The following is a 26,243-nucleotide window of genomic DNA, read 5'->3' on the forward strand; positions in this document are numbered from 1 at the left end:
TTTAATTATAAAATTAAAATGTAGATTTCTAGTAATTTATTGCTCAGAAAAATTTAATCTCATTATAAATGGGTATTGTAAATATACAATGAACTCTAAGACACAATGCAGTCACAGTACTTAACTTGCTAACAGGCATTTATTATGATGTTTAATCTATCTCTTCCTCACTGTGCTGGGTACTATGCAGGTTACAGAAATGAAACACATGGTCCTTTTCCTTTAGAAGCTTAAAATATAATTGAGATAATAGCAAGCCTCATAAAACCACACTGAATAATAATTGCTCAGCTGTGAGGTGCTGGTGAAAAGTGCTCTGGGAGTATGACACAGTAAATCAACGTGGACCGTAGGAGTCCACAGAGGGTTCATGCAAGAGCTGAGACTTGTGCGGGCCCTTGATGGAAAGAAGGGTGTAGGTGAGTGAAAGAAGAGAAGCAGCTTGGTGTCTGTCTGGGGAGGCTCAGAGGGCTGGGGGCGGGGGATGTAGCTGAGGTGGAACTGAGCAAGGCCTTCAAGCTGAAGCAGCTGGTGTGTGATCTGGACATTACTCTACATGCAAATGTGAGGCACACATTTTGGCTCATCTGCAAAAGTATGTCCATTTGGGAGCAGGTGAAGAGTGCTCAGGAGGTCTGGCAAAAACACGGCAAAGGCAAGGAAAGGGACTCGATAAATGTGTTGAAGGAAGGGTTGCTTTTATCCACTTGCTTTCCACTGTTTCATCCACTTGGTCAAATCCAAGGTCCCAAGATCAAAAGTAACAAAAGCAGTGACCACAGCAGGTGAGGCTGTGAGATATTCATTACGAACTTAAACTACCCAGTATATTTTTTTAATAAGCAAGGCCCCAATGATTTTACTAAATAAAATGCCCCACTGCAAAGAATCCTGTGAATTTTAGAGCTAAAGGAGCTCAGAAAGGGAAAGAAATGAATGATAGTGCAAATTAAAAGGAAGAAGAAGGTGAAACTCCTAGTTAAATAATTATAAACTCCATCTTCCAAGTAAAACTGTAATCGTTCATTTTCATGGTGTGCTTAGACTGGATAAATGTGTGTTACTTAGATCAATTCCATAATATCCAATATTATGAACAGATAATTCTGACATACACACACACATACACAACCATAATAGTTAATGTCTAACTTGAACTAATATCCACAAAGAGTGAACTTCTGACCATTAGCAAATTCAATAAAGAATAATATTTTTATTCTACTGTGTGTAACAAATACTAATTATCAACTAAAATTACACATTTTCTTAACCTACGCATGAAGGCACAAGGTCCTGTTTAACAAAGGGTGACAAGAAAGACACTGAGCTGAGCAGTACTAGATCTTCAGGCCTGTCTTTCGCTAGGTGTTCATGCTTGAATGTATCTTACCGATTGCGGGCTTCCTCTTTCTCATCTATAACACTGATATGATTACTGTATCTCCCACATCCCCCTCACTGACTAAAATCCTGCCATTTTATGATAATAAATGATTATGATGCTGCTTACTGCCTCTAATGATGTCAATTACACACTGAGGCCTTAATTATTGGTCAGCCACTATCCTATATACTTTATATTTACTCATTTAATCTTCATGGCAACCCGTGAGGTAGATACTCCGGTTATTTCTATTTTAGAACAGAGGTGAAACAACTTGCCTAAAGTCAAGAGCTAATAAGTGGCTGACACGCAAACACAGCCAGTTTGACTGGAAGCCCACACTCCTAACTGTTATGCTAATTTACAGTATCTGATCATGCTTTTCAGTGTAACTATAGAGTCCTTATCAATGAATTTACTAATAGTTCCATTTCTGCTGATATTAATCGCATTTAAATCTTTAAGTGCTACATCTGTAACTCTCTACTTATATATGCAACATTTTACAGGGATTCCAGTTATCAAAAAATATGTTTCTTAAAACAACCCTGTGAAGGATATTGAGTAGTTTTTTACATCTTCATTTCATTTATGAGAATTTAGAGCTAAGACCTAGACATTTAAAGACTTCCAAATTACAAAGTTCAGCTGCGTTAAATCTCTAATAGAACAAGGAAAGGTAAAACGAACTAGTCACAAAGCCAATGGACAACGCAGCTCAGTTAGAAACTTCAGATTCCTGGCTTCTACTCTTGCCTAAATGTTTAGCCCTCTCAAATTCTTTCTGCAAGGTAGGTCTCTCTCCTGCCTAAGGTCCTGACAAATCAGAATTGATAAAATGAAATAAAGTTCATCATTTTCTCCTCAAACCTACTTTTTCTCCTCAATTCCTTCTTCTGGTTAATGATATCAACAATTACTGATCCAAACCAAAAACTGGGAAGTCTATTCTTTCTCTCCATCAATCCCATGTTGTCACTCAATTCCAGAAATCCTACCTTCAAAATATTGCTCACATCTGTTTATATGTCTCATTCCCATTGCTGTTACTAAAAATCTTGAATCATTTGCAGGCTATGAAAGGTCCTCTGTGATTGAGGACCATAAAGCTCACCATCCTCATTTCCACTCTTCTGTACCCTAGGCTATAACCTCACCAAACTATTCCTTATATTTTAGCACAAGTCCCATGCTCCTGCGCATGAAAATCTCTCTGCCTGGAATTCTTCTCTTGGTTATGAGCACCTCTCCTTATCTTAAACATCTCCTCCTCTAAGAAATTTTTCCTTTTCTGTCCCCATCCCCACATGAATTACTCTCTCTTTCTTGTCCACGCCCATATTATGGTACCTTTCATATTGTAGTTTTAGGGTAATATATTCCATTTGATGAGATTTAGTTCTAGGCCTTGTGTTCTGAATATGTTTTCTTCAATCCATAAAACAGCCATGCAATGAAAATATTATCCCATTTTACAGATGAAATCCCTGAAATACAGAGAGATTAGAAGGCTATATAATTCAGAAGTGAAGGCCAGGTTTAAAATTTGTTGATATCTCCAGAATCCCATGCTCTTCCTATTACCATAGCACTTTATTATTTGTTTATATGTCTGTCTGCTCCACTGGCCATTGAACTCTTAAAATACAAGAAATATATCTTATTCACCATGGAGGCCTCAGTACCTGGTACACAATCTGGCACTCAACAAGTGTCTGGTGAGTAAATGAATGAGCCCATGAATTGTTTGCCTCACTATATAAAACCTTGTTTTATTAAATATCATTTAAATAGAAATGCCAGTTTCATAAATGTGACTGATGGGGAAAGAAGATTTGAACAATGTTTGAGTTTTTAATGTAATTTTTATTGAGTTTCTTATATCCTAACTCATTAATAAAAGAAATAAAGAATAATATTGGTATGCTTCATCTCCCAACATTATTCAAATTGGCTTTTTTCTTTCTATAAGATGTTTGGGATAAATTATTAATCTGTTCTTCCAGAAAGGTAAATCCATTTTTCACACAACGACCTAAGCCCTGATTTATAAAAATATATTGCATATACAGTCTATATGTGCAATCGTATTTTGACTCTTCAAAAGGCAGTACTGGCCATCACTAAGTAATTTTTAATGAATACAGTAAAATCTGGAATGTTCTCTATTTTAAGAGGGCAAATTGTGTCACTGTTTTATTACCCTCAACCTGTTGTAAAATAAGTTTATCCTAAGAATGAGGGCATTCTACTAAATAAATTCTATTTTATGGAATTGGCAATTGTGAGACAGGTATACTAAATTCTTGTCATAAGATTATAAAAAAGTGCTTCCTGCCATGGCATAGTACAAAACTAAGTGAATATTGGCTTATTTGTCCCAGTGGCCCCTCTATTCTTTGAGAACAAAATTGAATGGGAAAAGTGAATGCTATGACAATTAATAGCTGCAAATTAAATTCTGAAAAATTTTAAAGTTGCTCAGAGATCTGAAAGGCATTTGGTACAGAACTTTCATTTTCAAATGTTATGGCTATTCTTTCATGAAAAGGCAGGATCAAAGGTAGTCAGAATTCAACCCTAGAGATCAATTAGGCAGAATTCTTTCTTTATGATATTTCTATCAAGCTATCCTTCAGTAATTGCTTGGAGAATGGTCTATTGATGGCACCACACAAATTCATGAAGCAGTCTTTTACTTATCCAACCAATACTTACAGAGCAATTTACTATAGGTCAGGAGATTAAACATTATCTCTACTAGTTTTCATTACAATTACAAGTATTATCACCTCAATTTTGTATACAAAAAAGTGAATGTAGTAAAAATAAAAAAAAAAAATCAAACTTGGAAAGGTATGAAATGGAAAACAAATGCCTCCTTCCACCCCTCTCAACCTCTAACCATTTTTTCCCCCAATAAAATTCTGGTTTCCAGTTTCCAGGCATTTATCTCTACAGAGATCCACTAATTATTTACACATGATATCACATTCAAAATAATTTTCTGTATCTTTAAAAAAGTACTTTAATATCTTGGAAATATTTTCGTAGTTCCAAAGAAGTGTATGAGAATGTCTGTTTCCCCACATCTGCTCAAGACCTCTTCCTACTCTTAAAAATAGAGGAACTTAAAGAGTTTTCATTATATGAGTTGCATCTATCCAAATTTACCATATTAGAAGTTAAAATTGAGATATTAAAAAGTTTAGTTATTATTCTTTTCCATTTTAACCATTTTTAAAATTTAAGTATAGTTGATGTAAGTGTTATATGTTACAGGTGTACAATATAGTGAGTCACAGTTTTTAAAGGTTATATTCCATTTATGGTTATCATAAAATATTGGCTATATTTCTCATGCTGTACAATATATCCTCATAGCTTATTTTATACCTAATAGTTTGTAGCTCTTAATCCACTATATTGCCCCTTTCCTTTCCCTCTCCCCACTGGTAACCTCTAGTTTGTTCTCTGTATCTGTGAGTCTGTTTCTGTTTTCTTATATTCACTAGTTTGTTGTAGTTTTTAGATTCCTCATATAAGTAGTATTGTACAGTATTTGTCTTTCTTTATCAGACTTACTTCACTTAGCATAATACCCTCCAAGTCCATCCATACTGTTGCAAATGGCAAAATTTCATTCTTTTCTTTTATACGTCTGAGTAGTATTCCATTGTGTGTGTGTGTGTGTGTGTGTGTGTGTGTGTGTGTGTGTGTGTGTATATATATATATATATATATACACACACACATATATATATATGCCACATCTTCTTTATCCATTCATCTGTTGATGGACACTTAGGTTGCTTCCGTATCTTGGCAATTGTAGATATTTTTTAAATATTTTGAATTATTTTTAAATTAAATATTTTAAATATTATAAATATTTTCAATTAAATATTTTTAAATTAAAATGAAGATCCCATTACATATTAACATAAATAACATTTTGATGATAAGTAATCATAATCTGAACTTTGAATTGAAGTTCAAAGATTAAGTAACCTACACTAAACAAAACAAAAAAAAATTAGGGAGGCTAATGGCTTTGTTTTACATTTTTTATAAATCTTTTTAATGTTTGCTTTAAGAGATGACAGCTGAATTTCCATATCTGGTTCTGCATTCACTCTCTTGCAATATGTTGTTTTGCTTGAAGTATACGAAAAGAAATTGGCCTCACATAGCAAGTATGTAGTTGGAAAAGGGAGGTGCACTTTAATAGTCTTTTTACATAATTGCAGATATTCTTCTTTGATAGCACACCAAAACTTGACAATGGTAGTTTCTTAAAGAATAATTGCGGACTTCCCTGGTGGCGCAGTGGTTGAGAATCTGCCTGCTAATGCAGGGGACACGGGTTCGCGCCCTGGTCTGGGAAGATCCCACATGCCGCGGAGCAACTAGGCCCGTGAGCCACAACTACTGAGCCTGCGCGTCTGGAGCCTGTGCTCCGCAACAAGAGAGGCCACAATAGTGAGAGGCCCGCGCACCGCGATGAAGAGTAGCCCCCGCTTGCCGCAACTACAGGAAGCCCTAGCACAGAAACGAAGACCCAACATAGCAATCAATCAATCAATCAATAAATCTTTAAAAAAAAAAAAAAAAGAAGAATTGCAATGTAGAATCTGAAATCCCACCAAAGAACTTAATGTAATAGCTCTCTTACATTAAAATATATTTATTGGTCTCAAGGCATCCATATTTTAATATGTACTTTGAATGATCTTTACCTATGCATGATTTTAATGCATACTTTTGTAACATCATGTACTGGTCATTTGGAAATCCCAGTTCACTATATTATGCAGATTTTCCAAATGTTGTTTTATTTCATTATATAATATTTTAAAATAATTTATAACACCACTGATATTTTCACAGAAGTCCTTAAGAATTGAGCAGCTCTAAAGCTCATGGTGAAAGATATAAGTTTTCCAAAATTAAAAATAATGCTTAGAAGCATAATTCAATCATTGGAAACAAATACTATTAGTCATTTTCCTTGAAATGATAGGTTCCCTTCATCAACTTTTGGGAAGATATCTGTCAAACACCAAAGTCTGGATAACCATACTGTAATTTATCAGTGAATCAAGTAAAAATGGTGTTACCATGTACGGTAGTGGCTAGTTCAGCTGGCAACTCAATAGCACAAGTACTTTTCCTCAAGATAGCCACTGTACTTCAAAATGTAGCAAAAATGTGTACTTTTGATTTCATTACACAGTATTAAAAAGGACATTGTATGCAAAGGTTTAGACTTAATAAAATTAGTAATTTTACTCCTTCATCCAGGACATTCTTAAATGAAACTGGCATACTTTTTTTTTTTTCTGCCAGTGTATAATGAAGAAAACGTTAATACTAGTTCAACTTTGTGCCTTGATTTGTGCTAAAGCACCAGTAGTTTTCCCACCATCGCTTTTGCACCATCAATGAAACTCAGTGAAAAAGGTAAATACTGCCTTAGCATTCTTATAAAAATAGTTTTGACCTCACAGACATCTTAAAAGGGTCTTTGGGATGCCCAGGGGTCTGCAGACCATAGTTAGAAAACTGCTGCCTAAATCATCTCTATTTCAAAGGTAAGGAAACTACGACATTAAGTAACCTACCTAAAGACAAACAGTAAACAGGACAGCAGAAATTCAAACCCAGGCATTCTAACCCCAAGTTCTGGTTTCTGATGACTATGCAGCACTGCTTAGGACATATTGTTGCCAATATTGTCACAAAGTTCTTTTCACTGAAATTTCACATTGGCCCTTGCTTTGCCCTCTGATATCATAATATACATTAATTCATCAAGTATTTAGATTGCTTCTACTATGAGCCAGGGACTGAGCCCCATGACGGGGATGCCAAAATGAATAAGGTATTGTCCTCACTTTCAAGGAGTTCACAATTGACTGGGGAGATAAATGTATAAACAACTACCTGTAACGCAGTGTGATAAAGGCTATAGTAGTACTCCGTACAAAGTATTTTGGAAGCACAGAAGAGTGATTAATTCTGTCCAAAGAAGGGAGGAGGAGGAGTGGGTGATCAGGGGCTTAAGAGTGAAAGTGCATTTGAGTCGGACTTGAAAGACAAATACATCTTCTAATCCTTTTATTCACAGGATAGTCCTTCACATACTTGAATACAGCTATTGTGTGTCCTGCATAAGTTTTCACTTCTTTGAATTAAGCATTTCCATTGCTTAAAGAATGTATTATGAGGATGAATATAGGAAATAAATCCCCCTATTATAGGAAATGTCTTCTAAAAATATGTATCTATCATTCTTTTGCAAATATATTTTCCTTTTTTAAAAAATATTTTATTTATTTATTTATTTATGGCTGGGTTGGGTCTTCGTTGCTGCACACAGGCTTTCTCTAGTTGCGGCGAGTGGGGGCTACTCTTCGTAGCGGTGCACGGGCTTCTCATTGCGGTGGCTTCTCTTGTTACGGAGCACGGGTTCTAGGCCGTGGGCTTCAGTAGTTGCAGCACGCAGGCTCAGTAGTTGTGGTGCACGGGCTTAGTTGCTCCGTGGCATGTGGGATCTTCCCGGGCCAGGGCTCGAACCCGTGTCCCCTGCATTGGCAGGCGGATTCTTAACCACTGTGCCACCAGGGAAGTCCCAAATATATTTTCACATTTGTTAACATCAGCCTGTAAATAATCATGAGAGCCTGCTGATTTTGCCTAATATCTAAATAGCTTATGCCAAACCACAATTAGGGACAAATGCACAAACTAAAGAGACTGTTCACAAAATGCCCCAACCAGACTTTTTAGCCATCTTTCCTCTAATCCAGAGGTCAGAAAACTTTTTCTGTAAAGGACCAGACAGTAAATATTCTATGCTTTGTAGGCCAGATGATCTCCGACATAACTATTCAGCTCTGCCTTACAGTGTGAAAACAGCCAGAGTCAATATGTAAATGAATGGACATGGCAGGGTTCCCATAAAACTTTATTTACAAAACAGGCAGTGGACCACATATGGCCCACAGGCCATAGTTTGCTGACTCCTGCTCTAAGCCATCTTTCCTTTTATGCTCTCCTCCTTTTCACTGTATAATGCAAAGAACATTAGACTTGAAATCAGGAGAACTGGCTTTTAATTCTACCTCGCTCATAACCAGCTGGGTGATCTTAGGCAAATTGCTTTACTACTCTGGCCCGTGTTTCTTTTATCAAATCAAGGATCTTTAGATTATATGATCAATAATGGCCCTTCCTAAATTCCAAAGAATTACCTCAAAGTAACTCTCTTCCCCACAGTATTCCTAATTCATTCCATCATGAAATAAACAGTGTGACCTTCAATGATATTAATAGAAACGTTTATCTCAAATGAAAAGAGGGCAGGTCTACTTCACTCTATAAAGTTCAATTATGAGTAAAACACTAACAAGACTGTCCATAAGAAAGCAACCAGGGACCTAAAAAACCCTGGAAATTTTAGCAAATCAAATAGGCTTGAAAGAACCGTGTAAAGAGTAAAGCAGAAATATAGTAGGCGTAATATTCTTCTTCAAATGCTTGGAATCAAACAAAGATTAGAACTTAAAACATCCTAGGTCTGAATGATATTTCTGAGTCCTTGGTTCTGACCAATTTTAAGTTCTGTGCCTTCTGAAACTTTGTAATATCTTAAGTCTGTAAAGTCATTGCTAGTAATAACGTTGAAGTAATATAATTTAGAGTTTATATCCTTGTGTAGTATATCATTCGAGCTCCCTGGCCCTATAAGATTGGCAAAGATAAATACTATTGCCTTTTTACAAATAAGGAAACCCAAATTCAAAAGGATTGCCCTCCACCTAGAAGACTCTTAACATATGTCATAAAAAGGGAAGGGGCTAAAGCTAAGCTCCCAAATCAGCTTACACAATATATACTGAACACTAAAAAACAGACACCAAAAATATTTTGTAAAGCATCATCTCCTTTGTATTCTAGGAGGAAGGAGAGCTTGGGTGAGTGGGATTTAACAGCTTACCAGCAACAAAGCACTGTAAATTTGGAAATAGTTGCCTAGCCTTTTGCTTTAGCTCTTAGCGTTCAATTTACCTAGTTTTTCTAAGTGCTTCAACCAAATGTAAATGCTTTAATGAAGATAGCTCATAAAACGTACGATGGGGAGAAGGGGTGTTCTATATTAAAACAACCTCGACTAGGAAGGATTTTAAAAGCAAAGAATATTCCTTTCAATTTGACTGGCTTCATAGACAAAAGCCATATTCTTATAGAAATAAAATACAAGCAGCTGTGAATAATTCAAATCACTAAATGGCATGAATGGATTAATATTTTAATGTTATACTTGTCTTTTATCCAGACACAACTTTGAACATAATAAATTTGGTTTCAGAACTGAAACCCTCAAAATTCTGAGTTTGGTTTCTTTTAATATGTATAATTAAATTCATCTTTGAAGACTCCTGAAGGTCGTAGAGGTCAGAAGAAATGTATTTTTATTCAAATGAGTGAATCTGTGGGAGGCCTCCACAGTTTCCTACACAGAAAACTACAAAGAGATTTGAGAAAGCAGCAATTCGAAGCTTGGTTATCCAAAGAGAAAGGCTAATATGGATGAGGAAATTCATCTCAATCAGCTTATTTTCCCTGGGTTTAGAGGATACCAAGGGGGGAACAGCACTGGAGCAAATCACATGTATGCCTGGTTCTCTTCCCTTTCACTCACTCTCCAACTGTTCATAGATTAAATCAGATTGTTTACCACTAATGTCCCAGGTTACCTTTTATGAGAGAAAGGTAAGAAAGGAATAATTTGTGGAATCCTTGGAAAGGAGAAAGGTACATTCCACTCTTGTGTGGAGCAAGTTGGGAGAATTCACGGGCTGACAGTGTGCACATGAGTCAAATGACTTCTTAAGCAACAGAGAGTGAGGCTACTCCACTTTCCTGCAGCCTGCCTCCCTCTAGAAGCTCAAGTTCTCCTAAGGCTGTGGCCAGGAGAGGTAGCACGCAGGACAATGGTTGCATCTTACGTGGGAGTTGGTTTCTAAAATCAGCCTATTAGGCAAAAATAGCCTGAAATCAAAATACCCTTGAAAATCCCTTATATTTTCTTTAAAGTACAGTAGGTATGGTTTTCCAAACATAACCCTCTAATTATACATAAATATAATGTACTCGATAGTATACAGTTTATAATCAAGAAGTCCATCTTTTACCCCCCCCCCAAAAGCCACTGAAATATTTAAAGATTAGAATCAGTCATGTGAGAAACTAATACCATCAGGCATGCAAGAAGCCACTTGGGGTCACAGTCTCCTGAAAAGGAATGCAGGTGAAAGTGCCTCCACTTTGTAATGTTAGACCCCTTCTCTCCTCCTCCTGCTTTCATTCTCTCTTTCCTCCATTCAGCCATCCCTCTTCCTGACTAGTTATAGTCGAACTCAAGTCACCCTGGGCACTAAGGCACTCCTAGGCATGCTGAGCCTTACATGTATCAGTTTTTTATCGCCGCTCTAACCAATTAAGCAAACTTAAAACAAGTGATCATATGCAGGCTTGAAACAACACAGATCTATTACCTTACAGTTCTGAAGGTCAGAGGGTGGGTCTGGTTGCCCTGGGCTTCCCACAGCCGAAATCAAGGTGTCCGCTGCCTGGTTCTGGGGGAGCATCCACTTGGAAAATGATTCAGGTTGTTGGCTGAATTTACTTCCAGGCAGCTGTAGGACGGAGGTCCTACTTCCTCGCTGGCTGTGGGGCAGGGGTTATCGTCAGCTTCTAGGAGTCGCACTTTGACTCCTGGACCCCTTTCTCCGTATTTAAAGCCAGAGGCAATGAACTGAGTCCGTCTCATGTTCCACGTCTCTAGACCTCTCCCTCCGCCTCCGCCTCCTCCCTTCTCTGCCCCTCTCTCTTCAACTGCATCTCTCTGACCGACTCTCTGGTCTTCCTCCTCTGATTTTAAAGACTCATGTGATTATACTGGACCCACCTGGAAAAACCCAAGCTCCTTGCCCTCTTTTAAGATCAGCTGATTATTAACCTTAACTGTCTGTAAAGTCCTTTCACAGCAGTTCCTAGGGGAGGGTTTGATTGAAAAACGTCCTCTAGAGAGGACGCCTTTAGTATTCTGCCTACCACACTGTAATGACAAATTCTTAGCCCCTCAAACACATTCCTTACATCCCCTAAATTATACTGCACATTTAGCCAGAAGTCCCAGGCGGCCAGGTTGGCAATTAAGATTTCATTGCAAAATGAAGAACCAAATGAAAACATATCAAAGAGGACTATTACAAGACATTACAAATATCTGAATAAAACTTAAAAGAGTTGAAGTAGCAAGTATGAAAATAGGCATGCACTAAAGGAAGACTGACAAAAATTCTAGAGGGAAAGAGCCTTTAGAAGTTTCATTTGCTCTTTAGACATTTGGGGTCACTGATTTATTGAGAGGTGCCCAGATGTTACTTTTTGCCAGGCGAAGTCTAAAGTGCTCAGTGCTTTGAAACAAAGAGACTCGTTAAAGGCCCAGGTGAAAGTCCTTAACTGAATCTATAGATTCCAGCTGGGGTTTGAGATGCTTCCAAACTAACTTGACTTCAAAACCACTCTGTCATTCTAATTTGAGCCAGTGTTTGCACTGTACTGTCTTTATCCTTGCCTATTCTTCGGTTTCGCTAAATGACCTCTGAGCAGAGTCAGTCATCCTGGAGGTCAGGGATTCCCAGGAGCTAACACTTCCTTTGTCTGGGGCCAGTGGTCAGAGGTTTCGCCACTGTCTTCAGCAGACAAGCCGGCCTCCCTTAATTCTTTCACAGTCTGAAAGGGGACTGCTGGTGGCATGTTTAGTAGCTTCTCTGTTGCTTTACCTGGTCTGGGGACCTTGGGTTAGCTCAGAACATTGTGAAACCCAAGCGTGCTCTGTACCTCTCCACATCCACCAAGAACTGAGTTTATATCACGTGACCTGCCAGTCAACCCTAAACAGGCATTTCATAGCTATTTGACACAGAATGGTGAAAATAGTGAAAAGGTTCTTTTTCCCCCACAAGTACCAGCAAGCAACTTAGAATTTTTCATAGAAATTCTAGAGATCAAACATCACTGAGCAGTAAGAAAATGGGGGAGGGGGGCAGGATTCAGTTTATTCTCACCATCTAAAGGACATAACCACATATGATGTAAAGATGAGTTTTTGACCTGAGAAGCTGACGTTAGGAACCAAGTGAGTAGGAGAAAGGACTAGACGTGTTTTCTTTGTTCCTTCCAGTGCATTCCTGACCTGTTTTCCTCTGGGAACTCTACAGATGATGTACAATGCCCGCCTCCTCCCCGCCATCCCCTATCTCATACACAAGATGTAATCAATACACCTTGAATGGCGCTTCTCTTATTTAACTGAAGGGCCGCAGAAGGTTTTTTACACTGCTAACTCAAAATCATGGGAGATATTCACTCCAGAATAAGGGAAAGTGGATCTCTTAGAAAAACTCTATCACTAAATTGAAGTATCCTTAATTATATCCTTCCACCTACTGGCATTCTTAGACCATTTGGGGGCATGTCTGATTTCTAGCGACTTCATAGTATATTCATTAAGGCAAACCAATAATATTAAACCTTCAGCTTTTTCAGAGGTTCAATGTTAGAAAGACCTTTTATAGCAACAGCCATTTCTGTGCTCTTTCAATAAAATAATTTATACATTATCCATTGCATTTTATATTACAGAATGCCAAATAGACAGACCTATGTGATAAATTTCTCCTGGATTTCAATTCTAGCTCAGGAGTTATTAATTGGTATCTATCCCTATCCCCACCTGTGGTTTCATCTGGCCAGGAAAGACGCGGTTTTGGTTTGGTTTTAGTTTGAATTTCTTTGCATGGGGCAAACACAAGCTATACCATTCTCTACGGTTCACACCAAGCCTCTTCACGCCTTTACTTACCAGACTGTGCACTGCGGACCCCTGAGACGAATATGAAAGGTCTCTTGAGTTCAACAAGGAGAACTAGGTAAACCAAAGTATTTTCTTTTTTTTACTTTAGTTGCCAATAACTTCAGAGTTAGGTTTAGAGCTCATCCACATTAATAAATCCATTTGAAGTTGCTTCTGACTTTTCCTCCGTATAATTTCATTGCTTGTTCTGAGTTTATTTCGAATTTCCTAGTTTTTACTGCAATTTATTTATAAAGTTTCCCCAAGTTTTTATTATAATAAATCTTAATTATATTTTGTAAATAGGGGCCTCCAAAGAAACATACCAGATGTAGTTACCTCTGTAGTACACTCAATTTAGTACAGCCCTTTCCCAGCCTAGCACAGCAGTCTATCATTTAAGAAATGGCCACCAGACATAAATCAGGCCTCATCTGCCATATTAACACAAAGAAGTTAAGAAGGGCTAAAGCCAATGTACATGTTACATACTTAAGGGGATCAGAACATGCCACTTTGGCATACTGATTATTTTGAGCTAAAGGCACTTAAGAGACAGCAGATGTAGGAAGGGCTCTCTCTTCCTCCTTTATACTTAAAAGCAGGCCATACAACTTCGCATGAGAGAGATGACCTCCCTGTACCAGGAAGAGAACATTCTTATCACTGGAAACTGGGAACCTATGCAGAAATGGATCTATACAAACCCACTAAAATAACCCTTGTCTTCCATTAGTTTCCCCCATACACTTCCTAATCATTTTCCCACAATTTACTGCCCCTAACTGAAACCCCTTTGTCTTGTCATTTCTCCACAAATTTATCATTCTTTGTTTAAAAAAAGTATATAAACTCTTAGTCCTAACCGCTTCTTTGAGTCTTCCCTTTTCTTATGAGGACTCTCATGTGCCCATAAAGTATTTAAAAACTTTCTCTCATTAATCTGTCTTATATCAATTTAATTCTCAGGCCCAGCCACAGAACTTAAGAGGATAGAAGGAAGATTTTCCTCCCCTACAACGAACGCATATACAAATTAGCCCAAAACAGTCCTGCAAGGATGTTTCTAATCATTGTTCTAGCAACTGATCGTAAGAGAAACCAGTGACAAAATAGCAGACAGTCACAGGGAGGAAGAAAGCTTTGTCTTCCTTCCTTCCAACTGTGTCACCATTATTGGAACAAAGAACTAAATATTTATGTTTACTGCTTTTGTAGTTTAGTATTTATTATTTAATGAAAAACTTATCGCTGAATTCCAGTCAGGTTAAAGAAGAGAAACTTATGGCTTGTGACAGCACAGGCTATGAAAATAGACTAGGGTTGGGTTTGTCTCCTGCTACAAAGAGAATTGTAGGGATTAATAAAACCTTAACAGAAAGCAATAGAAGAACTGATCACAGTAGGCAATGGGGAACCTCTCAGAGATCCTAACTTATTGAAGCAAACCAGAACATGGTTCCATGACACAGGTGCCTTTTGCCACCTGCCAGAAGTCCACTCCCTTACCATGTAACCAGAAGAACAGATGAGAGGTAAACACTGAGAGCCATCTGCAGGGTGGGCTTCAGGTGGAAACACTCATCTGGAAATTTCTTCCTGACTATGGACTAGTCATCTGTGGCATGTGAGCTCATAATGTCGCCACAAGACACCCCAGGAAGGAATAATTACGTAAAATAGGTAACTAAATCACCTCTAGTGCTCAGAGCAGAAGAAGCATTTGCTTCACCAAAGAAACAAAATGGAACAAAAGAAAACAAAAAACAAAACAAATCCTTATTGCAAAAGTCCCAAAAAAAAGTAGGGCTGAGGGACCCATTTCAGGGGTGATGCGAAAGAACTTGTCTGGATGGGGGTAGTATGACTCTATTATTGGATGCTGAGGAACAAAGGTGTTTATTACCTGAGACCAAAGATCTGATCCACCAACCAAATATGGGGTACGGCAGAGCTTTCTACAGACTCTGAAATTTTTGTCCTCAAAAGTCTCAGATTATCAAGCAAAGACTCTTAGAAAGCTGCCAGAAAGTATCCCCAAACATCCAGAGAGCCCTGGGACCAAGGAAAACCAGAAAGTGGAGAAAACGACCAGGGGTAGCTGAGCCAGGAAAATGAAGCTGTTTGGTTGTAAATTTCAAATTTATTTCTCCTAACTGACATACTTGCCTTTGTTCCCTAAAGATAGTTCTGAGCTAAACTTAGTAGCTATATTTTTATTCCTAAATCTTTTTTCTTTCTTTGTGAATTTAACTGGGTAGTAATAAGATCTATTATTATTACATGTATGAAACTGTATTCAATAAATGCTAAATAATAGAAGATTTAAAATCTTTTAATAATCCTGTGTATTATTCTCATTGTCTCTTTTCTCTTGTTCTTCTCATTTAACAAATCTTTCTTCAAATATATCACATTAGGGGGGGTTGCTGTCTACCCTGACGCGTCAATGACTTTGCAGAGCATGGCATATGCTGAATTGAACATTGTAATTACATTTAGACCCAGGGCAACACCCAATTGTTCACTCTCATTTGTAGCTGGAAGCACCTACAAATGACATGTTTTAATGAATTACAGATCCTGTGGTGAGTTAATAGGATAACAAATCTCAGTCAGTATTGCATAAATTGGGGTGAGGAGAAGCTGAGCTCTTTGTAAACATATGACTTGGTAGGATGGAATTCCTCTAGAGACAGTTAAGAAATGATAAGGTTGAATTCATATTGGCCCTTGTATTCTCACTGTTCTGTCAGCCTACTCAATTCATATGTTCCAGTTGACTGTTTCCCAGAATTTCTCTGAGGGTAAGACCTGAATATACAAGTACTGTTGTAATTTGGAGTGGGGGAGGGGGTACATGCATAAACACACATGGCAAAATCCTCTCATGCATCATCAGTTATTAGAGAAACCCCTTAAAAACTTCTGTGACCCTAGGCCTTCTATTTGTTGCCCTTGTACTTCAGGTAGCTGGTGTGGTATAATGAAACATAAAGCATTAATGAAATTCTATTTTATTTTTACCTATCAAATTGGAAAAAATGGAAAAGATTGATAACATCCAGTATTAGTAAGGATGCCTAGGGATGAAGGGAAACTCACTTACTGCTTATGGCCATGTTTATTGCCACCACCTTTCTGGAAAGTAATATGGTAATATACATTACAATTTAAAGGTAAAGGTACCTTTTGAATTGGTAATCTAAGTTTGGGGGATTTTTTCATACACATTTAAAGGAGCATACATAAGGATTTCTGTACAAAGTTGTTTATTGCAGTATTGTCAGTAGAGGCACAAAGCTAGAAACAACCTGAATGTTCATCAGTAGAGGAATGATTAAAGAAAACATGCTACCTCCATATTATGGAATATCATACAGCTAATAAAAAGAATGAATTGCATCTATAGGTATTGACATCAGGGGGATGAATGTGATACCTTGTACAAAAAGAAGCAAGTGACAGAATATATGTATATAGTATCATTCCAGTTTAGGAAAGGGAGGGAGAAAAAGAGGGAGGGAGAAAGAAGAGAAAGGCAGGCAGGGGGTGGGGGGAGAGAGAGAAGGAAACAGGTAAGTGAAGGGAAAATGCAAAAATCTGTTTCGGTGGGTGTGTATCTATCTTTAAATGAGCATAGAGAAGGGACGCTACCCTGCAGATAACTATCTAACACTGGTTACTCAGAGGAATGAGATGACGGAGCGAAGGTGAAGTTGTTCATTTGTCTTTACACAGATAGCTCGGTACGGTTTTATTTGACACAGAGAAGAATGATAACTGTTGTTGCCCACCTTTGTTTAAAAAAAAAAACCAGTAATACAATCTAAAGAAGATAGGGTGATGTAGACCATGTAGGGACCTCCAGCTACTTTTTAGTTGGTTGAAGCTATAAGATGATTGGGGTGGAGTTGAGGGTGAAGTCTAAACTGTGCTTTCTTTCCCAGCAGGAATTCCAGCATGGTTTGGACATGAACATGCCCAGAAGGCCTGGCAATTCGGTCTTCAATTTCTACCCGTCAATTCCAATTTATAGGCTGGGGATGACTCACGGTGACAGACCAACAGACTATGAACATACTGGCTCTGGGGCCTAGACTAGGGGGATCCATTTTGTTTATTCCTAATAAATAAATCTCTGGAAGAGTAAATGTTACTGTTCTGCCAGAAGAAGCCTTGGCTTAAGATATATACTTATGGTCTTAGGTGGAAATAGTAGTTACAATTTTTAATAGACTAATTCTTAGCCTCCTAAATCATCAGGTTCAGTCAGTAGTTATCTGGGCCTTCAATCATATATTTCTAAAGAATCTTTGAGCATGCCCTCCTAATAAATGTAAATTTATTTATAACCAATATATAGGTTCTACTGTTAATCAACATTTTGACTTAATTTTTGATGAAATTAAATAGAAGTAGATATTTTATTATTTTTTCTTAATGCATCCCAATGGATTGTTCTTTGTGTTTCTTGTGACTTGTATACTTCTCTTTGGGATCTATGGTTTTACAGGTCCTAATGATTTATTTATTAAATGCACTTCTAAGTTCCATTAGAAACATGGAACAGTTAGTTTGAGCCAGAAAAAACAAAAAATCACAAGGAGAAATCTCTGTCATCAATTAATGTAGCCTTAAATGTTTTAAGATCTAGTAATTTTATTTCCCACAAATACTCAACACTTTAGGTCTATTAGATGTCCTTATTAGTATGACTGATTTAACAACACAATCAATATCACTGCATTCTTCAGCTCAACAATTCATTTCAGTGTTGTTGTTTGTCCCTTAAATCCCTTGATTTAAGCCATTTTAATATACGAACATACAGACGTAAACAAAAGATAAATTAGGAGATGTTGATTCACATAATGAAGGGATTATTTTGTTCAGTGAAAGACAGATCTTGGAATATCTTTAAATAACTAACTCCATTAGTTATTTGCAAAATTATGCTATTTATATGCATTAGTTATAGATAGACATCAGCAGAAACATCAAATGAACAAAGTAATCATTAGGACTTGTAAACAATGCTTAGTCAATTAAACAAACAAAAAACAGAAGGCATATTAGACTAATACAGGCTGTGCTAAAAGGTTAATTCATTTTCAAATTAGGTTAACACAAATTTCATTCTCTGTTGACCTGGGTATAGATTTACCAAAAATCATATTTATGACAGAAAAGATCAGTCCTTAAAAGTGTATGTGGGGTATGTCTCCCTGAACTGCTGCCTTCTCTTACAGCTTTCCTCTTACCCAAGTACTCAATTATATATACACCCAGATTAATGGTTTGAGAGAGTGCAGTGAAATTTAAGCACCACAATTAAGCAAACATATTTGAGTTAAAACATTTAAAGACTTCATCACTGTCCCACTCATTAAATGAACATCTACTAAGACAGACATTCCCTGCTTGCACACAACCCTCCTTCCCTTGTTTCCATCTACTCTTTACCTTTCTCCATCTTTCTCTGTGCTTGTGGATGCAGTCGTTGATGGAATATACTGATGGACTTCTCTAGTCCCTGGCTTTTGTTTTGGTTTAGCCAGTAATAGGCCAATGAAAACCATTGAGAAGGCATAAGGGAATGAGGCTCTATTTCTGCTGGGTTTCACTTCTGCCATAGCCTGAACCCCTCAAAAGGCTACAGCTCTTGCCAGCAGTTCTCTACTACAGCTACAATCTCAGCCACAGCTCTTTTCAGATCCCAGTAACCTCTCCCCACTTTTGGCCCTCAGACCAAGGAGTGATAATAGCTTCCTGCTGTTGCTAGCCCAAGAGTGCTTCACCATCTTTGTTGTCTCTCCCTTATCCCTGCTCATATCTTTATAACTAGTCTCCTTACTAAACACTCCGCAATTACACCAATGAAGTGTACCATCTCTTTCCTTATGGGATCCTGACCCACACATTGATATGCTAAGAATCTATTAAGAGCTCTATAACATATAAAAATAAATTAGAAATTGATTCTTGTCTCAAACAGTTTACAGTCTGGTACAGGAGATAACTGTGGTTCATCTGATATCGGTTAAGTTCTGTTTAGACATAATTAAGAAGGGGAAAAAAGAAAGGTAGAATATTCCATGGGATGACTTGTTATCTATATGCTGGCTTGAAATAATTTAAATTTACATGTGACAGAATGAAACTGTATTTAGAAACATTATATCAAGACTTTAAAGTGTCTGTCTTTTATAATTTGTGTGCATACAATGTGATATTTGAAAGGGCAATTAAAAATTATGTGCCCTCGCCCCAAATGATTATTTCACATACATATTCATCTTAAGAAAAAACTTCTTGTTTATTTTCTATATGCTATTTTTTTAAAACTTCTGCATACAAGCCCACAGGCTGAACTTTCTTTCAAAGAATATTTAAAACTATCTGGTATTAATGGAACTGTTAATTACACATTTTAGCAATCTGGTGGGGATAAACTCAATTTTGGTAATATTTAATTATAACAAACAATTGGCTGGGTTCTAGCAGTGAGAAGGCACTAAGTGTTCAAGCAAAAAGGATACTATGTAATGATGTTTATTTAATTCAGGGGGCCATTCAATAAAGCAGAAAAAAGTAGCACTTCTACATGTATAATTAGCTTTAGATTTTAAAGCCCTGGATTTTAAAGTCCACACCAGATGGATTAACAAGCGTTTAATACATGCTTCTCAATAGAACATTTACTTCAAAAGTTTTAATTGACATTTATATGTTCTCAATATATAAACAACAGATGAGATGACTGAAAAGAGATAGCTCTTATCCTTGAAGTTTATAATGAGAAATCTATGCATGAAAATTAATGATAGATTACAAAGCAGGATCTTTTCTCTATAGGTATTTATTTTTAGATAACTAGTAAGGTTAATCTAGAATCACTTAGTTTAATTAGACTTTAGACAAATATTCCCACATGAATATGTTCATGCTTGCTTTATAGCTTCCTGGATTTCTTTCATCATAATAGATTTGCCATTCACACTGCATTTCAAATCAAATTTTACAGGACTTCAGTAGACATATTATAGAATTAACAAATATTGAAATACTATTGCTTGAAGTCTTCTTTTAAGAACTGGGGTTTAGGGGGAAATTAATTTGTAGGTAAGAGCTACTGAGTACAAGTTGGATAATATCTGGATTGGCAAACAGAAGGTGCTTAAGCATTTGCAGAAGTAACCGGAAAGAACCATGAGTCCATTATCAAATTACATCTAAGAACAGATTTAAGATTTTAAAATTTGCCTCTATCCCAATGGCCTGCTTTTCAAAAAGGTACAAACATAAATATGTCTTTGTTAAAATAAACACTAGGTCAGTAAATCTCAAATTCATAAAGTACACTCAAAGCTTTGAACTGTAGAGCCTCAAGTGATACATTAATGGTACAGACATATATTAAAGCACGTAGCATGAAAACCGTCTGCTGTAAAATAGGGCAGAAACACATGAAATATTCTTATCAATCTCAAGTCCAAAAGGGTTACAATTTAGAACATATGCAGGATCAGTTATGCAAAATGGACTCAATAGCTTCTCCAATAATTTTCTCACTATTTAGAGATTTTTTTTCTCCTATACTTTTGAATCTGATGAACAGGGAGAACAGAAAGGAAATATTTAAATAATTTAGTTTTGTTTATTTGGCTAGAATAGCAAATCACGAAACACTCACAGAACATAATTAGCTCCTCTGCACTGTGATTCCAAATCTCTTTGGATGCGGGGCCAGCTGACCAGATGGCGTGCCGTAGCATAATGCCTTTGAAATGAAGGCTTGAGTTCAGGTCCACAGGCCACAGGACAACAGAGGCAGATTGTGATGGGGAAGTGACATATTCAACTAGGAAGGCCTGGGGCTGGCAAGTGCTGCTGTACTCTGCAGCCAAAGGGCAAACCACAGGCCACCTTCCTCAGCCCCTCCCTCTATCTTAGTATGTGGTTGTTACTGTGTTTTAACCTTTAGTGGAGGTTGGAGGGACAGGCGATTTTGAGAGGTCAGAGACACAAAAGAGGTGAGGAAGAGGGGGAAGAAATAAGTTTCCAAAATACCCGTAACTGGCCATGCTGAAAAAAGGATATGTGGACATTTGCAAAATGATGTCATTCCTCTATATTACCTTGTATAAAAGGGAATTTCTTTAAAAATCTTCTTTTGCTCTTAATTAATGAGACTGATTGGCTAGCAGTTTGCTTTATGACTAAGTCTGACAGAGTTTAATGGAAGAGAAGCGTAATTGCAGAAAAGCAATGGAAGAAATTCATTAGAGAAGTCTTGAAACCTGAAAATTATGGGCAAAGCAGACTACCCAAATGGAGATGGAGCAATTTAAGATGTCTTAATTAGATTTAAGACCAGAGCTTAGAAAAACTAAATTAGCTTTATCGAATCAGATAAAAAAAAAAATCTGAGATAAAATGCATGGTTATTATTGGATTACTCATGATGGTCTGTACAGCGTTGTACTGGTGATGCTAAAAGTCAGCTTTTATGAGGAGTAACAACAATAACAAAAAGACAAAGAGGATAGTGAGCATGAACTTTAAATAGTACTGCATTCATTCCTAACATTACAGTAAAGGTTTTAAGAAGATGATTCAGCAACTGCCTTCTGCCATATTATCGTGAAGAAATCCAAAAAAGGTAAGCAAAGAAAAGCTTAATTTCAAGTTTGTTGGGCAAAATATTAGAAGAAACACACCAATTTATTATTCATTTGAGAGCTAGAAATTTTTTTAACACTGTGTGATTCAAAGGTGATAATAGTATGGATATGGAGGGGGCCAGCCAAACAGTTAACAGAATACTGTAATTATTAGATAAGTATGGGGCATTAGGGTTAAAAATAAAGAGAAACTAGAGGAGGAGAAAAATATCTATAGTAGGTACAATCCTAAAGCTTGTTACTCATTCATTCATATTTATTGGGCAAGTAAGTCTCAAGCACTATGCTGGAAATACATGTTAGAACAAAATATACAAGGTCCCTGCCATAGTGGAGATTAAAGGCTAGTAAACAGGACAGACTTTAAACAAAAATGACAGAGATAAATGTAAATTACACATTGAAGTAAGCACCATAAAATGTATAAAGCACCAAAGTGAGATGACGCTAGGGAAATAGGATTTGGATAGGGCCTCAAGGAGGAAGTGGTATCCACACCTAGACCTGAAGTTGGAGGAAGGAACAGCTAACGAGTGCCCAGGGAAGAATATCCCAGGCAGAGGGAGCCAGGGCAGCTGAGGCCTGCTGCCTGGTCGGGGGAAGGTGAGGAGAGACAAGCCTGGAGGAGGAGGAAGGGGAGACAGGCCAGTAAAGATTGTGGATTTCACGCCAAGGCTTAGGATCTAAGTGAAGCATGAAGCCTTTGGATGGATTTAAGCAGAAAAGTGACATGATTAGATTTGCATTTTTAAAAGATTGCTGTCATTGCTGAGCCAACACTGTTGCCAGAGAGGTCTCTGGATCCCCAGAGCACACCAGTTAGTGCATTCATTTAATATTCATTTGAGAAACATTTTTCAACATCTATTGTTTGCCAGTTCCACTGAAGAGGTGGGAAATGCAAAGATCAAACGGGCTTAGATTCTGCTTTCCAGAAATATAACAAACTATTAAATAAATATGATTTATTAGAGGTAAATGTGTATTTAGAGGCATGTATAAAATGCTAAGGGAAACAAGGGGAAACGTTGCAAAAATGATAAACACTTTTTTTAAATTAATTTTATTTATTTATTTTTGGAAATGAATCTAAAAAGTTTATATATATATATATATATATATATATATATATATATATATATATACATACACACATATATATATATATCTCTCACTGAATCACTTGGCTGTATACCTGAAACTAACACAGCATTGTCAATCAACTATATTTCAATTAAAAAAAAAGGTTTGTTGTAAAGCTTTTAAAAATGTACAGCATGGGTGGGGGAAAATATAATATATGCAAAGCAACTGACTTTCTGCTTGTATTTTTGCACTAGCAACATATATTTTATTTTAAATATATTTCTTTTAGCCTGATTATAATAAATGTAACACATACTTACTTGAAAAAATTTCAGATAATAGAGAAAGTACAAAGAAGAAAGTAAAATTCATTCCTTTCTCTATTAATCACTGTAATATATTTTGGTATATATGGTTTTCCAATTTTGTTTCTCTGTAACAGGGCAATGAATGAGTCTTGACCCAGAATTAATGACCAGGGCTGAAAGTTGAGGTTAAGAAGATGCTAAGTTCCCAAGGTTATATCAACCCCACAGCAAAGGAGAAACCAAAGTGGAAAAAAAAGAGCTGAACTAATTGCAGGACTGAGAAATTGGAATGGAGTAATCTTAAATGATTATTACTACATGTAAGAAGCCCATCTGAAAAGGCTACATACTGTGATTCCGACTAGAGTTGACCCTTGAAGAAGTAGTGTTTGTCTAAGTCTGCACATAAGTTTTTCATTTCTCATTTCTTTTTTATTTTGTTTTTCATCTTTTATCAAACAAAGAACGAAAGTCTATCAGTCTTTTGCTTTTGCTTTCTATTAAGCATTCAATCTTATATTTTATTTTTTATTATATTTTCTAATTTATCATACCTGGTATATAGCTTTTTTTTTCTTCCTGAATTTATTGAACTGCACAGGTCCACTTGCATGTGGATTTTTTTCACTAAATACATACAACAGTACCACATGATCCGAGATTGGTTGAATCTGCAGATGTGGAATTGCAGTTAACGACGGCCGACTGTAAAGTTATAGAGGATTTTCCACTGAGTTGGGAGTCAGCGCTCCTAACCCCACCTCCACCCCCCAGTTGACTCTTGAACACCCCCCTTAGTTGTTCAAGAGTCAACTGTACTTTACATTCTGGAAAAGGCAAAACTATGGAGATAGTTAAAGAATCTGTGGTTGCCAGAGGTTGGGGGGAGAGAGGGACGAATAGGCAGAGCACAGGAGATGTTTAGGGGAGTGAAACTGTTATGAATGTACCACAATGGTGCATTCATGTTATATATTTGTCAAAACCAATAGAAAGGACACCACCAAGAATGAAGCCTAATGTAAACGATGGACTTTGGCTGATAATGACTTTGGTGCTAATGTAGGTTAATCATTTGTAACAAATACACCACTGTGGGGTAGAATATAGACTGGGGGAAGTTGTGCATGTATGGAGATAGATGGTATAAGGGCACTGTCTATCCTTTCTCCGCAATTTTGCTGTGAATCTAAAACTGCTCTAAAAATAAATGTTATTAATTTTAAAAAATCAGTGTATTTATCCATCTGACCTTTTGATGAAAGAGAATTTGCAAGAACCAAAAGAAATCAGAAAGGTATAATAATGAAGAGATTTGACTTTACTAAAACAAAAAGTATATTTGTCTATGAAATTAAAATGCAAACTACTATGTAGGAAACATACTTGCCCCCAAGTATAACTCATGATTGATTAATGTACTTATTATATAAATCAATATTAAAAAAAATAGAAATTTTAAAATGGACTAAGTTCGTGAAAGAAAAAAATCCCAGATGAAACACAAATCACTAATGAGCATATGAGAAAATATTCCTATGTACTAGGAATCAAAGCAAAATGTAAATTAAAACAATAATATTTATCACTTATCAAATTAATAAAAATTAAAATAAGTGATAGAACACAGTGGTAATAAAGTACAAGTGAGATGGACATTCCCATACACTGCCACTGGAATTAAGTAGCAATAAACACTTCTGGCAAGCAATTTGACAATATAACAATATGCATTAAGAGGTGTAAAACTGGTCCTACTTTTAACCCACTAATTCTACCTCTAGAAATTGGTTCCATGGCAATTTTCAGAAATGTAGAAAAGATTCATTTATAAAGGTAATTATTATAGCATTATTTATAAATGTTAAAAAATACTAACAAACTGAGGGTCCAAAATTAGATTATGTACATAGGTAGAAAATAATTCATGAATTTAAATTCATATTTTTAGTGGTCTGAGAAAATTTTCATAATGTAATAATTTAAAAACATTTAAAAAACTGAAAATATGCACATGTAAATATATAGAGAAAATAATAGTATTCAAAGATGATATAATTATCTAACTAGAAATTCAAAGAAAATCAATGGGAAAACTACTAGAAACAGATAGTATAATGTCTAATGAACAAATAAAGTTCAGGGAAAAAAAAAGATATATACCAGGCATGATAAATTAGAAAATATAATACAAAATAAAATATAAGATTGAATGCTTAATAGTCAGAAAGCAAAAGACTGATAGATTTTCATCCTTTGTTTGATAAAAGAGATGAAAAACAAAATTAAAATAATAGAGAAATGAGAACTGAAAAACATATGTGCAAACTTAGACGAACATTACTTCTTCATTATCCATATAGCTAAACCATCAAAAAGAAAAAGGGAATACCCTCCTTGAAAAAAATTTTTAAAAATATGAAAAACAATTTACTAAAGGAAAAAAGAAGATAATCCATAAGCATGGAAGAAGATGTTCATCCTCAGAAAACAAATCAAACAGAAACTAGGAAAACAAAAAAATTCTTTTTTCCTTTCAGATTGTTAGCAGTTAGGACATTGATTAAGTCTAGAATATGAGATTAAGTTCTCTGATTCCTTGGTAGAGTATAAATTGTACAGGGGGAACATTAGTAATATTTGTCAATAGAAGGCAAAATTTAAAATGTACATGTGATAATCTTGAGATTTCAATTCTGTAACTTATTTTAAGGATATAATTTGGCAAGTACACATGAATTTATGTAGATAGATGATCTTTATACCAAAATTCAGGACATGTTAGAAAAATATTCAACATCTCTTGTAAGTACTTCATATTTACTGAGTCTAAGGTAGAAGTGGCA

The 26,243-nt window shown here is 36.3% G+C and overlaps 1 long non-coding RNA gene across 2 annotated transcripts in view; it reads right to left on the reverse strand.

Annotated features, from left to right (window-relative positions):
- The window catches only part of LOC309665753, a 180,469-nt gene that overhangs the window by 129,942 nt on the left and 24,284 nt on the right, over positions 1-26,243 (reverse strand). The window contains exon 1 of one of the 2 annotated variants that reach the window (XR_014266660.1): positions 10,951-23,969. The exons of the other annotated variant lie outside the window; for it this stretch is intronic. This is a non-coding gene — a long non-coding RNA (uncharacterized lncRNA). Of the gene's footprint in view, positions 1-10,950; positions 23,970-26,243 lie in introns of those variants that run through there. 2 annotated transcript variants of the gene reach the window in all.

Source organism: Balaenoptera physalus, assembly GCF_965194825.1.
Source record: "Balaenoptera physalus genome assembly, chromosome: 8".
Classification (NCBI taxonomy): Eukaryota; Metazoa; Chordata; class Mammalia; order Artiodactyla; family Balaenopteridae; genus Balaenoptera; species Balaenoptera physalus.